The 13,866-nt window shown below is 42.0% G+C and overlaps 1 pseudogene across 1 annotated transcript in view; it reads right to left on the bottom strand.

Moving 5' to 3' along the window:
• Positions 1-5,807: 5,807 nt before the first annotated feature.
• Positions 5,808-13,866, bottom strand: part of LOC108534323 (phosphatidylinositol 4-phosphate 5-kinase type-1 alpha pseudogene) — a 16,753-nt pseudogene continuing 8,694 nt past the window's right edge. The window contains exon 2 of the transcript XR_001886940.1: positions 5,808-9,244. The product of XR_001886940.1 is annotated as a phosphatidylinositol 4-phosphate 5-kinase type-1 alpha pseudogene (transcript). The remainder of the gene's footprint in view (positions 9,245-13,866) is intronic.

The raw sequence follows: 13,866 nt of genomic DNA, 5'->3' as shown, positions 1-13,866 counted from the left end.
GAAAGAATCCCTGGCTTTTAGAATTTAAGAGAAGGTTCCTGATAGCAGTAGTTTTCAAATGTCAGTCCATGGACAGTGATCCTATAGGACAGAGTTTTCCTGTGTGTGTCATTTGGATTCTCAGACTGGATGGTGAAATGAGAACATGAGGGTTAGAGCAGTGAACTTGAGATAGAGTTAAATTTACCCACCTTAAGGAACTGCCTTTTACTGTCATGTTACAGCTTTTCTACTTTTTGGTATTGAAATTACCTTATGAAATGATGACAGATCATGGTAGCTATTTTTTGGTTAATGCCTCTATCTGAAGTAAGAGAACTTTGACAAAGACCACTTTGGGTTGCATGTTTTGTTTTAGAAATGTTTCTAGTCCCAAAATAGGAGAATCACTGTTTAGAGTGATTTCATTATTTTACATATTAGTAGTTAAGTATACCATAATACTTAGTTTATCTACATTAAGCCATAAAATCAGGCATTTGGATTTTTATCCAATTTTTTTCCCTCTTTTTTTGTTTTTAGAGACAAGGTCTTGCTCTGTTGCCTGAGTGCTAGAGTGCAGTGGTGTCATCATAGCTCATTGCAGCCTTGAATTCCTGACCTTAAGCAGTCCTCCTGCTTCAGCCTTCCAAGTAGCTGGGACTGCAGGCACATGCCATGGCACCCAGCTAATTTATTTTTGTGTAGAGACAGGGATCTTGCTGTGTTGCCCAGACTGCTCTTGAACTCTTGGCCTCAAGCAATCCTCCCACCTTGGCTTCCCAAAGTGCTGTGATTATAAGCATGAGCCACTGCATCCAGTCCTCCAGGTTTAATTTTCTTTCTCTTTCTCTCTTTTTAATTATGTAGGTCACTGATGCTTATCTTTTTTAAGTAGCAATCGCAGACCATTTTAGGAATCATTTGGTAACTCCATCCCCCAAAACACATACAGAAACAATTACAGGTGCAAATTGGCTAGTTCACAAATTTGGTGATACAGAAGCCCAGGGACGTGTAGGTGGCGCTGGTTGGTTGCTTTATGTAACCCGTTTTCTTTGTTTTTGTTTTTTTTTTTTTCATCTTGCTTCTTTTGCCTATTAGATGTTAGGGCTTATACAGGTGAGAGTGGTGTTACAAGAGACTGGGCAAAAGGCTTAATGTCAGGACCTGATGGTTACGCAGAGGTCACTGCACCTTGTGTGGTTTTTCAGGCAGAACAGGAATATGATGGAAGATTGTAAAATATTATTAGAATATATATGTTAGCAAAGAAGTGAGGAAGAGGACTCCTACATACTCCTACATACTCTCAAAGGAGAGTATAAATTGATACAACCTCTTTGGAGGGCGATCTGAAAATATCTATCAACATTTAAAATGCACATACTGGCTGGGCGCGATGGCCCACACCTGTAATCCTAGCACTTTGGGAGGCCGAGGCAGGTAGATCACCTGAGGTCGGGAGTTGGAGACCAGCCTGGCCAACGTAGTGAAACCCAATCTTTACTAAAAATACAAAAATTAGCTGGCCGTGGTGGCACGCGCCTGTAATCCCAGTGACTCTGGAAGCTGAGGCGGGAGAATCACTTGAATGAGGGAGGTGGAGGTTGCAGTGAGCCGAGATCAGGCCACTGCACTCTAGCCTGGATGATAGAGTGAGACTGTCTCAAAAAAAAAAATACAATAAAAAATAAAATACACATTCTTAGGCCAGGTACGGTAGCTCACGCCTGTAATTCCAGCACTTTGGGAGGCTGAGGTGGGCAGATTGCTTGAGGCCAGGAATTCGATACTAGCCAGGGCAACATGACAAAACCCCGTCTCTACTAAAATACAAAAATTAGCCGGGTACAGTGGCACATGCCTTTGGTCCTAGCTACTTGGGAGGCTGAGGTGGGAGAATCACTTGAGCTCGGGAAGCAGAGGTTGGGGTGAGCCAAGATTGTGCCACTCCCCCGCCGCCTGGGTGACAGAGCAAGAGCCTGTCCCATAATAAATAAATAAATAATGAAAATAAATGCATATGCTTGCATTTGTATGTTAAGATGTGTACAGGGGTCTTTGTTGTAGCTTTTCATATGAGAAAAATACTAGAAACAACATAAATATCCATTAATATGGAACTGGTTAATCAATTGTGTGGTATATTCAAATGGGAATACCATGCAGCCATGAAAAAGGATGAGTTAACACTAAACATGATAATATGAAATGAACTCCAAGATGTTATTATGTAAAAAAGAAAGATACATTTTAAAAGGAGAAAATGCACACATGCTTGGGTTTGGATATTTCTAGAGTGTACACCAGCAGCTGGTACTGATGACTGCCTCAGGGTAGGGTCTGGGGAATCAAGGGTCTGCAGGTCTGCAATGGAAGGGATACTTACTTTTCCTTTTTCTATTTATTGTAGTGCCTAAATCTTTTAATCAGGTCCTTGTATTACTTATTCAATTAAAAAAAGAGCTAGTTAAAAGGAGTTAATTTTAAAAATTACTATGCAATATGAGCAAAAGAGGTCAGTGGATATTTAAATTGCCTAACTGCAAGGAGATAAGGCAAAATGAACAGACTTCTTTTTTCCTTTTCTTTTTTTGCCTCATTCTCTAATGTGAGATCAAGGGGCACTTGATGGAGTTAAGAACTGGGAAATGAATAAATCAAAGGAAATAGCTTTTTGCACAGCATGTAGCTAGTCTAAGGAATTTACCGCCACAGGCAGTCATAGAGTCAAATATTGTGGCTGGATTTTTTTTTTTTGGAAGTCTGGTCACTATGACCAGTCATAACATTTGTAGTTATGCAAGAAAAGATAAGGATAATCAAATCTGATGGTGCAGGATGTAAGCTGATCATTGCAGAGGAAGGAATTTCTCCCCAGCCTCCCTTCTTTTTTGGCTTCTCCCAGTGCCTCAGAATAACATTACACAATTAGCTAGGTCTGCTTTGAAGAGTTGACAGTACTTCCTCTGAATCATTAGGTATTATCCACAGCCAAGGGAAGGATTCCAGACCTGACAGAGCAGCAAAGCTCATAACTCTTTTTTTGCACCCAGAGCGATGGCCCCTTCAGTTCCAAGTTCAGCGTTTTGGCAGGACAGCCCTCCTGCTGCTTTGCTCCTCCTGCCATTCCCAGTGAAGAACATGTTCAAAGGCAAATAATGGGTTTCAGCTCTTCTCCCGTTGAGCTGGCACTCGCGTATAAACAACAAACCCAAGATTATTGAGGAACTGAATAGATATTCAGGAAATAATTCATGCTTTTTTCTCTTTCTCTTTCCTTCTTTGGCTCTGACTAGTAATGAATCCCTCCACCAGGGGGTAGACAGAAGACATAAAAGAAACCAGCACTGACCGATCTCATTTAGGCCCCAGTAACAGATTTCACATTGTTCTAGATCTCATTCATCCATATAACCCAAGAAATGCTGCACCCATGTACTGTCTTATATTTTAAGATCAAGAGTAGGATGTATCAAATTGACTTCGATTTGAGCAAGTAAGTAGAGTGTAGAATAGTGTAGTATGTCAACATGAGCCAGGTAAATGGCATTAACTGAAATCTACTGCAGATGAGTCCATTCTATTCCTTCCATGTGACTAGTTCAAAGGCAAAACTTTTAGTGTCCAGTCACATAAATAAGAGGACCTTCTTTTTAAAAAGTTTCTCCCCCATGTTATGGAAGCTGGCAACAGGCAGACAGAGTATGTCTGTGTGCATGTATATGCATGCAGGGTGAATGTCCTTCCCTTTTCTGTCAGCCAGCAGCTGGATGACTCCGAGACAACACAGTCAGTGATCTCAGGCCCATCTGGTAGCCACACACAGGGACACGGCTTCTTGCTTGTCCCCCAGACAAGATTCAAAACAGTCACCCAAACAGCCAAAGTTCCAGGAGAAAATTTGTATCATTTTTGTTTGGCTAAATTATGTGTTTAAAAGTTCCAACAGAATTTTTAAAAACATCTCTTATTACATTTAATTATAATTTTAAGGTAATTTCTTTGCTACTCAAACTCTTGGACACCATGTACAACCTTACCTTTGAAGCTTTTTAGGAGACCCATTTTACTTCCAGCATTGTCCAGTAGACTTTTCTGCAGTGATGGAAGTGTTCTAGATCTGTGTTGTCCAATATGGTAGCCACTAGCCATACGTAACCATTGAGTACTCGGAATGTGGCTAATGTGTCTAAGGAACTAAATGTTTAATGTGACTTAATTTTCATTGACTTATAAGCAACAGTGCCACCTGAACTTTAGCTTTCGTATATCCTCAGCCCATTTTTACCTTAGCATCCTAGCAAACATTCAGAAGTGACATGACCATTTTCTTCCTTCTGGGATAGAGCATTGGCTCTCTTTATTGTCATGAAGATCTTTGAAAGCAATAAAAAAGTATAATTGGCCGGGCATGGTGGCTCATGCCTGTAATCTCAGCACTTTGGGAGGCCAAGGAGGGTGGATCACCTGAGGTCAGGAGTTCGAGACCAACCTGGCCAACATGGTGAAACCCCATCTCTACTAAAAATGCAAAAAATTAGCTGGGTATGGTGGCGCGCACCTGTAATCCCAGCTACTTTGGGGGCTGGGACAGGAGAATCTCTTGAACCTGGGAGGCAGAGGTTGCAGTGAGCTGAGACTGCGCCATTGCACTCCAGCCTGGTCAACAAGACCGAGACTCGTCTCAAAAAAAAAAAAAAAAAGAAGAAGAGGATATAATTTTGCTGTTTTCACACAGCTTTAGGAAAAGTGACACAGACTTTTCATTATGCAAAGGCTACAGTTTTTACTCAGATTCTGTCATAGGGCCTGTGTTGATACCTAATATCCCAATGGTAACCTCAACCTGCAACAGTAGTGAGGCTTTGTTCTCTAAATGGTATAACCCATAATTTTAGACAATAATAAAAGTTCAAAATCTAATTTTGCACAGCCAAGAATAACATGGGGTACTAGGAAATTCCATCAGCAAGCCAGGCAACTTCTTGGCATCAGGGATTATGTCTTTTATCTGTTTCCTTAGTTCTAGCATAAATTTTAATAAGTGCTTCTCAAATGAGTGGTTTAGTATATGAGTGGATGAATAAATGTGTCTCAGAAGTGATGCTAGTAACATAACATTAAAGAAGCCTCTCATTAAGGCTCCTGGTACTCCAGCAGGTATGTTTATTAGCAGATGTGTTATGGAAAGACACACTGTAAGAAATAGTATTTTGGGCTCATGAAAGAACTCATATAAAAACATTGAAAATTCATCTATGACTAGTTTGGGTAGTTTGAAGAATAAGTAGTACCCTATGCTTATAAAGTATATGAGTCCAGAAAAAAGTTCTTTTCACAAAATAAAATTGTATTTCTCTCTGCATTTATTTATGACAATGAATATCATCTTTCCTGGTCATGCCTTTTCACCTTGCTCTGCCTTTGCCTTATGCTGACAGACACATGGCATAGTCAGCTGCCTTCCTTCCTTGACTCCTGCTTTAAAATTATTACAGTCAGGTGTATTAAATTACAAACTAAGAGCCTTGCTTTCTGCTTTAAGATGCGTTACAGGATAACCTCAACGTTTCCTTATCCCTGTCTCCCATCTTCATTGTTATCAAAATGATCCATCAGTTTCTTTTTTTTCTAAATAACTGATTAAAGTTTATTACATTAAAACCATATATCACTTTTATATTGCATTTGCCTTTTCTGAACGATACAAAGTAGAGGCAAATAGAGACACTTCATAAAAATGTTGATTTCCCATTCCTTTCCCTAAGACCCAGCCCTCCCTCAAATGTTCCCTCCCACCCCTTACAGAACTCTGTCTTTAATAAAACACTTAAATACATCATAAATAGTAAATTATGAAAAAAAAAAAAAAAGCAAGAATTGTTTCCTTCTTGTAAAAAAGAACATGGCAGCAAAGACAGGCAGCCAGAAACTGACTGGGTGTATCTAATATAAAAAGTTATTTGGGGTATGGGCTAACCTACTATCAAGGCAGGGTGCGATAGAGAAGGGATAGAACGGGAATTCAGCAATCTGCCTGAGATACCAGGCCCCCTTCTTCTCCTGACAACAGTGGAAGGATCAGATGGAAAACCACAACTCTTGTAGATGGGGAGGAGAGGGCATATGTAGCCCCCATTTCCAACTTCTCTGCATGAAGACAGGGGGGTAGGACGTATGGCATAGCAATGACCTCACCGAGGCAAGAATCCACTGTCTCCCCATGAGTTTAAGAAAATATTTGCTGGCCTCATAGATACGGACTGCCTGTTGAACAGACCGAGGTGTCCCCTCTTCACCTTAGCACCACAAACAGGAGAACACTGTTGGAAAAGATGGAAAGAGCAAAAAAATCTCCTTTGGAGAATGATCTAAAATTCACTTGGTAAGTCTTCATATTTTAGAAAAGCAACCAGAATATATTTCAAATTGCAAAACAGTAATAATCATTATAGCCTGGCAGTGAATAGGATTCTGCCTAGGAAGGGCTATGATCTCCCAACCCATGGCTGCCTCATGTTTTAACAAAAGGGGTAAAGATTACCCCACGTCCCACTCTCTCCATTCCTTCAGCCTTAAGAAATTCATCAAGAGAGGAGGAGTTTAAAGAGGTGCTGCTTCTGGCAGAGCAATCACTACTTTTCTCTTCACAAACACCGTGGTTCTTCTGAGGGAACCCTACGAATAGGCATCTCGTCAACACTTCTGGAGTTTTGATCTGAAACTGGCTTGAAATTTTGTGCTGTGTGCTTTTTCCTTTTTTCAGGAAAAAAAAAAAAAAAAAAGTTGGGAGGTGGTTAAACACCCTTATCTCCCAAAAACCTTTACAGAGATTACAGGGGTCTTCTTCCAGGGATCAGAGAGAAAGAGGTGGGGATAATGTGCCAGCTAGTCTGTCCTGAGGAAATTAAGAGTCCAGTTCCTGGTGAAAGATGAGGGGAAAGAAAACTGCCAAGTCTAGTAATCTCATTTCCAGCATGAAGAATGGGGGTCTGAAAAAAATTCAGTTGTGGAAGCCAAGGTTAGCCAGTTGAAAATCCATGCCACCTAACTCTGGAGTGGAGGGGACGCTGTGGTCCTCAACTGTCTGAGGCACTAATGCCCATTCATGAGGACAGAGAAGAGGAGGCTCTTCTTTAGGAAGAAGATGGAGAGCCCACCTCGCTTCTTTTACACTCCTTTTTTGATGACCAAGTAGAAGAAAATTCAACATTGCTGGGGCAAGGGCTGACATCTTGGGATCACAGAGAGGCAGAATCTTTTTCCAGGTCTTCTGAGGCTTTGCGCTTAATGGGTGAACTCTGACTCTGCACGTTCAAGTTTTCCAAGGTTGTACTTGTAGTTAGCATATGCAAAGTCTCTCCAACTACAGGTGAGAAACTGGGCTCAGTAATAGGTGAGCCCTCACCGATTTCCTCCAAAGGAGGATTCGGAGGTAAAACATCAGGACGACCAAGGTGAACACCTGGCTCCACTTCTGCCTTTGTTGTCACTTGTGCCTTGTGTTCCTCAGAGACCAATGGCTGGTAAGTAATGCAGGAGTTGCCACTGGAGCCCGTATGCCAAGAAAAAGATGAGCCAGTCCCAAACTTTTTGGAAGAAGAAGGCTTCAAGGAGATCTTCTTAAATACTGCGTTGCACATGAAGCGCAGGAACCGTTCAGCATAGAAGCCTGGGTGGTGCACTGAGACAGTGTCCCCGTCATGTACCAGGGCTTTCCAAGAGTGCTCCAACTTCTTAAGAAATGTGTAAGACTGTAGAATGTCAATGATGCCAATATAAAGCAGAAGCCTTTCCCCTTTACTACTCTGAGCAGGGATGCCACCCGTATGGTCATCGGTGTCCATGGTGTCGCCCAGTCGAGCCTCTCCCTGGATGGATTCCATGGCTGTGGAGTACAGAACCTTTTGGGGGGTCAGTCTTTGAGTGTCAACTGACACTTGAAGGGTGTCGCTGCTTAAGGGCTCTCGTTGTGCATCATCTATATTGTGGATTGACAGCAAGAGGCTATAGTCCATTATCTTGAAGCTCTGCAGCACCAAACAGTCACGCTGCAGGGTCTTACAGAGAGCGTTGTACATGTCAGCCTCCAAGAAAAGACCATCAGGGATGTCTTGTAAGAAGTCTAGGTCTTTAAATGTGGGAAGAGGCTTCTCTCGCTCTTTCTGGGAAGCCCGGCGTTTGTAGGTTGAGCCTTTGAGGTCATATTTGGTATGCATTTTGACCGATCTTGGTAAAAGATTGTTCATCACCACAATCCGAATGTTCTTGCCACCTGCCTGCACACAGTACAATCCATAGAATTTAGGCAGCAAAGTCCGAGGGTTCTGGTTGAGGTTCAAGTAGTATCCTGGAAGCAGCTTCTGCAGAAACTCCGCCTCTTGATGTTGGACTGTCTTAATAATGAAGTCATCGTCGCTGGACACGTAGAACAGGGAACCACTAGCTCCAGAGCTACAGAGTTCAATCAGCGGCTCACTGCAGAGGGAGCACAAGTAATCATCCGGCGGAATACCAAATAGCTCCCGAAAGTAGCGGAAGGCAACAGGTGCATAGGTCTTGAAACGAAAGTCATTGTAGTGATGAGCAGGGGTCAGCTTGCTCCCTTCACTGGGGAAGAAGATACTCTCCACCACGTAGAAATCTTGCATGAGGACATCACGCTCCGGTTTGGTACTCAGGCTCCCCACAGTGTGAGTAATGCCTAACTGGATGGCACCTTTCAAGGCTGATGAGGTTGTCTTTTTGTATGTTGTCTCTCCTGAGGAATCGACGCCTCGATGGCCTGTTTTCTTGATGGGCATGCCAGAGGCATAAAGCACCTCGGATGCCATGGGGCCCTTGATTCCAGACGCTGAGGACGCGGTACAGGGAGGGACTCCGGGATCAAAGGATGGAAAACCGACCACCAACGACGGCTGGGAGGAGGCAGACGCCATCTTGGCAGCGCCCTCCCCCCCTCAGCCGCCTGGTTCTCTTTCCATCCGGCGCTTCCTCTTCTCGGAATCGAATCTTCTCCGCGTCTCTTGACAGAACCCGTGTTCTGCGGCCACCTCCCCGCCCCGCTGGGGCCTCCCTCAGACCCGTGGAGCCGGCTACAGAACCAGGTCAAGGCCGCACCATTCGCCTGCCATGGGGGGGAACTCCCGCCGCGCACCCCCTCCACACGTTTAACCGCTCTCCGCAGGGGAGACCTTCCCTTCACAAAGGATGAAGCTCAAGCTGGCTGCTTGGACACTGCGTCAGGACCAAGCCACATCTGAAAAAAAACAAACAAACGAGGCATGAAAAGTCCCAGAGAAGTGAACGCCCGCCTCTCTGTCCTCCCTAGCCACGGCCTGTTTATCGCCCAACCCAGCCGCTTCCATCCATCAGTTTTCTTTTTGTTTTTTTCCTTTTTTTTTTGAGACGGAGTTTCCCTCTTGTTGCCCAGGCTGGAGTGCTGTGGCGTGATCTCAGCTCACCGCAACCTCCATCTCCCGCGTTCAAGCGATTCTCCTGCCTCAGCCTCCCAAGTAGCTGGGATTACAGACATGCGTCACCACGTCCAGCTAATTTTGTATTTTTAGTAGAGATGGGGTTTCACCACGTTGGTCAGGCTGGTCTCGAACTCCCCACCTCAGGTGATCCACCCTCCTCGGCCTCCCAAAATGCTGGGATTACAGGCGTGAGCCACCGTGCTCAGCCGATCCATCGGTTTCTTCACCTCATCAACCCATTCCTACCTAAGCCTTTTTTTTTTTTTTAATTTCAAGTTGCACCTAATGACTTGAATGCCCGATCATCTCTGTCCTCTAGCCTCACTTCTCTCTTAGTCTCAGAAACACACTTGAAATTCCAATTCATGTATAGAAGCTTTCTCAAACAACACTTCAGTGTGTTATGGAAGAAAGAACTTAGAGCTCTAGGAAGTGTGATAACTGATTTAAGAATCTGCTTGTGCCACTAGCTGACTGTATGATCTTGGGTAAGTTACTCCACATCCCCGGGGGCTCTGTTACTGCCTCTATGAAATGGGGAGGGAGGAGTTTAGGTGAATTTACATGATCCTTCCATACTCTAAAACCTATGGAATTAAGGAATAATATCTATTCCCTACCATCCTGTCAAAACCTGTGATAATGACACGCTAACAAATAATGCCGCAAATATATTCTCTAATGAGACAGAAAAATTGTACACTTAATTTATATGAAATTTGTTATGTGTGCTGCTATGCCCCCAGCATACTACCATGAATGGACAAGTATTTGTGATAATAAAATATTTATAATGGGAATTTGCTTTTGTTTATGGCAGACTACTCAATTTAAACCAACCTTCCTCAGAGAACAAATTTTTTAAAAAACTTGGTTGGATACAGGATACATTGGAGTCCTAAGAAGTTAGTGAATAATTAGTACTGAGATCTGGGAAAAGAAAGAAGTACAGAGAGGTGAGCATTTGGGCCCACTGTTTCCTTAGGGACCTCTGCATGTTCCATTAGAGGTAGCTGAGAGTCTGATAAGCTTAGCAGAGTTTTTGACAAACTCAGTAGACTAGGGAACAAAAAAAACGGAGTTTGGGGTCTGATAGAGCAATAGTCTGGCAAACTTCCCAAAACTTTGGATTGGGACCCTGAAAGGCCATATAGCATGGGAGTAAATGTGTATAGAAGTAGACCATCCCTCACAGACACTGCAATTCAGCTGTGAGTCACCTCAATCCCTGGTGGGATCAAGATTGGCAATATCCCTAGATGTCTATAAAGAGCAAATTTATATTCCTCTTTGGAGAAATAGATCATTGTCCTAGCCCTTAAATTCTCTCTCATTTTTTATGTGTACTGTCCAGAATTCAGGCAGTCATTATTATATACATAAGGAGTCAAGACAATGTAACTGAACACCAAGAGAAACAATAGACAATATAAATGGACTCACAGGGGATCCTGCCATATCTCAGTAATGTCATTCTCTTATATAGATTTTAAAGTAACACTGATTAATATATTTAAAAAAATAAAAGATGAGATTGGCAACTTAAGCAGGAACTAGAAATGCTATAAAAGAACAAAGTTCTACAACTAAAAATTATGATAACAAAAGAAAAACTCAATGGACAAGATTTATGGAAGATTAGAGACAGCTAAAGAGAGAAGGAGGGGAGTAGGAAAATCTGAAGAAAATATGTAGAATGAAGCATAGAAAAATAAAAGTTTAGAAGATACATAAAAGAGGCTGGGTGCAGTGACTCATGCCTGTAATCCCAGCACTTTGGGAGGCTGAGGTGGGTGGATCACTAAAGGTTGGAATTTGAGACCAGCCTAGCCAACATGGTGAAAACCTGTCCCCACTGAAAGTACAAAAATTAGCTAGGCGTGGTGGCAGGCACCTGTAAGCTACTTCGGAAGCTGAGGCAGGAGAATCGCTAGAACCTGAGAGGCAGAGGTTGCAGTGAGCCAAGATTGCACCATGGCACTCCAGCCTAGGCGACAGAGCAAGGTTCCATCTCAAAAAAAAAAAAAAAAAAAAAAAAAAAAAAAAGAAAGAAAGAAAGGGAGGGAGAAAATAAAGAAAATACATAAAAAAGAAAAGATAGGGAATACAGTGAAAGAACATAACATGTAGTCCTAGAAGGAAAGGAGAGAGAAAATGAGACAGAAGCAACATTTCAAGGGATAATGGCTAAGAATTTTTCAAAATTGATGGAAGACTTAAAGTCATAGTTTTAAGAATCATTGTAAACCTCAAGTAAGATAAATAAAAACTGATAGTAAAATTCTGCTGGAAGGCAAAGAGAAGATTTAAAGCAAACCAAGTGATGGGGTAGGTGAGGAGAGATTATCCTCGAAGAATGAATCATAAGACTGACAGCTAACTTCTTGACAGAAATAATAGAAGACGGTAGAATAAAGTCTTTGAATTTTGGAATTCTATTCCTAGCAAAAATAACTATCAAGAATGACAAGGAAACAAAGACATTTTCAGGTAAACAGCAGCTGAGAGAATTTACCAGAAGCATCCCTGTAATGAAGGGAACACCAAAGAACATTCTCGGGCAAGAGAAAATGACTCTAATTTTTTAGAGATGGGGAGGAAATGGAGAGCAAGAGAAATGGGGTAAATAAATGAGTATATCCAAATGAATGTTGTTCTTCAAAAAATGATATTAATGCTATGCTTTGGGATTTAAAACATAATTGTTTAAAGTCTCAACAAAATGAGGAGGGATCTAAACAAAATTAAAGTATTATAAAGTCGTTTGCATTTTGAAGTAAAAGTGTTAATGATGTTAGCTTCTTTTGATAAAATTAATTTTTTTTTTTTTCAGTAAGAGTCTTGCTCTGTCGCCCAGGCTGGAGTGCAGTAGTCTGACCTCGGCTCACTGCAACCTCTGCCTCCCAGATTCAAGCGATTCTCCTGCCTCAGCCTCCCAAGTAGCTGGGATTACAGGCACACATCACCATGCCAGGCTAGTTTTTGTGTTTTCAGTAGAGATGAGTTTCACCACGTTGGCCAGGCTGGTCTCAAACTCCTGAACTCAAGTGATCCACCCACCTTGACCTCCCAAAGTGCTGGGATTACAGGCATGAACCACCATGCCTGGCCTGCATGGTGTAATTTCTATAACTAAAAAGTGGTGGAAGATAATAAAATGCCAACCTAATGGGAGAAAATTATTTTAAAATACCAACTTAATTCAAAAGAAAGCATAATGGAAGCGGGAAGGAGGTACAGGAGAAGGAACTAGAATAGGCAAGAGAAGCATGAAGCCTAGGAGGATGTAAACCCCAGTATATCAAGACATACGTTAACTACATAGCAACTAAATGCTTTTATTAAAATATATATGTATCTATTTTTATTATACTTTAAGTTCTAGGGTATATGTGCACAACGTTCAGGTTTGTTACATATGTATACATGTGCCATGTTGGTGTGCTTCACCCATTAACTCGTCATTTACATTAGGTATATCTCCTAATGCTATCCCTCCCCCCACCCCCACAATAGGAACCGGTGTGTGATGTTCCCCTTCCTGTGTCCAGGTGTTCTCATTGTTGAATTCCCACCTATGAATGAGAACATGTGGCATTTGGTTTTCTGTTCTTGCTACAGTTTGCTGAAAATGATGGTTTCTAGCTGCATCCATGTCCCTACAAAGGACACGAACTCATCCTTTTGATGGCTACATAGTATTCCATGGTGTATATGTGCCACATTTTCTTCATCCAGTCTGTCACTGATGGACATTTGGGTTGATTCCAAGTCTTTGCTATTGTGAATAGGGCTGCAATAAACATCCATGTGCATATGTCTTTATAACAGCATGACTTATAATCTTTGGGTATATCCCCAGTAATGGGATGGCTGAGTCAAATGGTATTTCTAGTTCTGGATCCTTGAGGAATCGCCACACTGTTTTCCACAATGGTTGAACTAGTTTACAGTCCCATCAACAGTGTAAAAGTGTTCCTATTTCTTCACATCCTCTCCAGGACCTGTTGTTTCCTGATTTTTTAATGATTGCCCTTCTAACTGGTGTGAGATGGTATCTCATTGTGGTTTTGATTTGCATTTCTCTGATGGTGAGTGATGATGAACATTTTTTCATGTGTCTGTTGGCTGTATGAATGTCTTCTTTTGAGAAGTGTCTGTTCATATCCTTTGCCTACTTTTTGATGGGGTTGTTTTTTCCTTGTAAATTTGATTGAGTTCTTTATAGGTTCTAGATATTAGCCCTTTTTCAGATGGGTAGATTGCAAAAATTTTCTCCCATGCTGTAGGTTGCCTGTTCACTCTGATGGTAGTTTCTTTCGCTGTGCAGAAGCACTTTAGTTTAATTAGATCCCATTTGTCAATTTTGGCTTCTGTTGCCATTGCTTTTGGTGTTTTAGAC

The sequence above is a fragment of the Rhinopithecus bieti genome, unplaced genomic scaffold (genome assembly GCF_001698545.2).
Source record: "Rhinopithecus bieti isolate Rb0 unplaced genomic scaffold, ASM169854v2 scaffold_10612, whole genome shotgun sequence".
NCBI classification, from domain to species: domain Eukaryota; kingdom Metazoa; phylum Chordata; class Mammalia; order Primates; family Cercopithecidae; genus Rhinopithecus; species Rhinopithecus bieti.
Note: the sequence above shows the minus strand (reverse complement) of the source record. Positions and strands in the feature narration are given on the sequence as shown.